The sequence below is a fragment of the Apis dorsata genome, unplaced genomic scaffold, assembly GCF_000469605.1.
Source record: "Apis dorsata unplaced genomic scaffold, Apis dorsata 1.3 scaffold_50, whole genome shotgun sequence".
Lineage (NCBI taxonomy): Eukaryota > Metazoa > Arthropoda > Insecta > Hymenoptera > Apidae > Apis > Apis dorsata.
Window position 1 is genome coordinate 2,206,237 of NW_006263351.1, and position 4,297 is coordinate 2,210,533.

Below are 4,297 nucleotides of genomic sequence, written 5' to 3' on the forward strand. Positions count from 1 at the left end.
TTATTTTTTTTCTGTTTCTCTCATAATAGATACACTATTATCTATAGTTTTTTTTCGTTCTTTTCGCCTATCTGTACATTGTGCTTGTTAATCATCGTATTTATTTCGTAATTCACTTGCACGTGCTTGCATCCATAGCTTTATCCTTTAATCACGTATCACCACGTTAAAAAGATTCGAGTAACAACGATCCAACGGAGAGGCACACACACACAAACACATACACATACATATATACACACACACACGATATGGATTGCTATATAATATTATTTAATATGAATTCTCGGATCGGTATCAGTACAAACATACACAAATATATACATCATATACATGAGAGCTCGTGAAATAATTTTTTTAATTAGAATATCGAACTGTCAACGGGAAGGAAACGCGTCAATCGTCGTGGTGCCGTCTTCTTCGGTTAGCTACGTTCTTCCAACTATTTCTCTTTTTTTTATTATTATTATTATTATTATTAATATTCATTTTTCTAAGGCCTTTAGAGTCTATTGATCGCGATTTTCAATCCATCATTAAATCATCTTGGATCCCAAGAATCCTAGATATACGAGCCTCTCGAGAGATGATTTTCTCGAGCGAGAAAAAAAAGACACGTTCAGACAGAGATTCAAAAAGTTTCGCGGTAGTTCGCAGTAGCCGATAAGGTTCGATATTGTAATAAGTGCCAGTGTTCGAGGGCGAGTCAGAGAGCCAAAAAAAAAAAATAGAAAAAAAAGAAAAAAAAAGGAAAAAAAAAAGTAATCCGTATTAATTACACATGTCGTGCGAATTAATCCTACTTTTTCACACACAGATACATATATAACTACCTCGAAATGTTAATCGCCACTTCCCACTATTTTTCTTTCGATCGTGTTGTTTTTTATCTCTTTTATCGACCGTTCATAGTTCAATCGATAAATTGATATGAAAATCAGAGATAGAGTTATAGAGTCGGGTTAATGGACGAGCGAAAGAAGGAGGCAGAGGTGTGAAAGAGAAAGTGTCTTTCTAATTGAAAGAATTAAAAGAAACAGCTAAGTCAAGTCAGTGGGATTATTTTAATCGATGATAAGAATGACGATGATCATGATCACGTGTTAATTCGTATAATTGGTTCACGGAATAAACGGTTCCTTGCTTTTCCAAGTTTCGATGCACGAACATACTAACCAGGGAGAAAAGAAGCGCCGGAGAGACCGGAAGCACGGTCCTCGCGATTCATATGGAATTTAAGAATCGAAAAGTGGATCAAGGAAGGGGAGGAAATGGTGGTTGTTCGAGGTCGATGGATCGTAACGATAATCGACAGAAGGGTGATTACTATAGAAGGAGGTAAAAGGGAGGTAAAAAGACGCGTCCAACCCTCACCCATCGGAGTATTATAAGAATCATTAATATATTATCATTCATTATTATCATAATGTAGTAGTAATAATAATTATTAGCGGCAAACAGTAATAATTAGTAATATAATCTAATTTAATCGATTATTTATTAATTAAGTTTTAACAAAACGCGTTGTTCTATTGTATTTTTATTATCGTATCTTTTTTAGCTCTTCTCTTTTCTTTTATCACTTATCCTTCATTCGTTTTTCTTTTCTTTTTCTTTTTTTTTTTTTTTTTTTTTAATATAATTTTTCTTTCGTAACGCCGAACGATCGAATTAGTGTCGAGGATCAACTCTTTTCTTTCTTCGTTATATATTTTATCTTTCGTTTTAAATTTCTTTTCTTCGCTTTTATTCTCTCTATTTTTTTTTTTTTTTTTTTTTTTTAATATAATTTTTCTTTCGTAACGCCGAACGATCGAATTAGTGTCGAGGATCAACTCTTTTCTTTCTTCGTTATATATTTTATCTTTCGTTTTAAATTTCTTTTCTTCGCTTTTATTCTCTCTATTTTTTTTTTTTTTTTTTTTTTTTAATATAATTTTTCTTTCGTAACGCCGAACGATCGAATTAGTGTCGAGGATCAACTCTTTTCTTTCTTCGTTATATATTTTATCTTTCGTTTTAAATTTCTTTTCTTCGCTTTTATTCTCTCTATTTTTTTTTTTTTTTTTATTTTGTAGAAAGAAAAAGATTGTTTAACACGAGCAAAAACAGCATCATCGATGATGAGCTTGCATGTCTTTTAAACGCTAGTCGTCCTTTATGTATTTTCTTCTTTTCTTAATCGATTCATTTTTCCCTTTTTATGTTCTGGTATCATCCTCTATTTCACCGATATATGACGAACTTTATTACGCTAAAAGCATAATCGTTCCTCCGTTTTTACGCATGACTCTGGAGTTTTACAAAACAAAATATGAATTTTAAAGCAAAAATATCAAATAGAAAAATTAATGTTCAATCTCAAAAGAGACTATTTTTCGATTAGGTTCACCAAGATTGAGAATCGATCTCAACCAGTCAATTAAACATTTTACGAAGGAAAATAGCAAGATAAACAAAAGTTCTCGCTGAAATTACAAAAACATGTTTCTATTTTTTTAAACATTTTAAAAGATCATTCTATATATTCTATATATATAAAAAGAAAAAAAGAGAGATAAGATTTTTCGTCATCTATTTCTTTCTTCTTGCGAGCAAACGTTTCGATCGCAACACTCTTCTTGTTTCTTGCGAACGATTTACCAACGATACATGTGAATTATCTTCAACGATAATTTCTTATTTTTCTTCATCTGCGTCGTTTGTCGTTGAAAATTGTTCACGTTCAATTTCGTTGTGGAAATGGTTCTTCAATGCTTTCGAACGCTCATGACGATTAGAGTTTGATTAATTATATATGTTTGAAAATATATATATATATATATATTTATATATATTAAAAATTATGTAAAAAATATGAAAATACGATAAAATCGGAAGTAATGCGAACGAGAGAAAACGAACAATGAAATTGTGAATGTAATTGAACAAAGAAAAATCGTTTAATGAAATTAATCGAGATTAAGATTATGTAAGATTTATACTTTCGATTGTAATCTACCGATTTTATATAGATCTCTTATAGACAATTATTCATATATTATTGTAAACGAATGAATTATAGATATTTTAAATTAAATGAATTTTAAACATCTAATAATTAAGGATGATAATGAAACCAGTGACTATATAATGATTTATATTATATTTAATTTTTATTATTAATTTTATTATTATATTGTAATGATGAAAAAATAATTTTTCTTTCGTTTGTAAATAACGGGAGCGATCGTTAGCCGGGGAAGAACCATCGTTCATAGCGCGCCTGTTCCTTTCACATTTGCATACGTTTCTTTCCTCGATCGCGATCCATGGATTCACTTAGGACATACGAGGCGCACAGGCAAGATTTTTCTCTCGTCGACTTCCGAATGATGCTCAGTTGCGTGCGTGAATAGGATACAAAGAATGTTTAGAAGATAAAAAGGCAAGAAAATTGAAAAGATAAAGAAAAAAAAAGAAGGACAGATTTCGTCGCAGGATTTTTTTTTTTTTTGAAGAGAAAATTGTTATCAAAGTAAAAATCATACGACGAACTATAATTGCAATCGATGAAATGAGATAGAAGTAGAAAAAGAAAATGAACTGGTTATTGTTGCTGTTCTTTTGTGTATAAGATGCGAGAAGGAAATTGTATCGTCACGATGCCAAAATAGTATTAATGCGGTAATAATTAAGGCGTAACAGAGAAAGAATCATTAATGTACTCAATTGTCGTGTTGCAGCGAGAACGGAATAAAAATGAACGTGACGCACGCGAACGAGTTTATTGCCAATTTTTTTACTTTTCTTCTTTCGGAAGGAGAAGAGATTAAAGGGAAAAATGGAGTTTAGCGTCGATCACGTGGCATTCAATTCGATTACGTGGTGTACGAACGAGACGGAATGAGAGAAAAAAAAAAAGAAAAAGAAAGAAAGAAAGAGGTTGAAAACTGTATTTTTTCTTCCAATACCAAAAAGATGCCATTTTGTTTTGTACGAAAAAACCTATAAAAAAATTTATAAAAAAAAAAAAAAAGAAAAGGAAGCGGAGAAAATATGAGAGTATGTAGAGATTAAATATAAGAGGGGAGGGGGGGATTTGAAGCTAAACGAAGGAGAACAAATTTTTTAAATAGTTTATAGCAAGCGTAACATAATAGATGTAATAACAAATGCAAAACAAATTACAGAGAAGCAAACAGATAAATATTAATTGCAACAAATATACTTGATGTATATCTGTCTTGTGAGATGAATAATAATAATAATAATAATAATAATAATAATAATAATAATAATAATAATAATAATAATA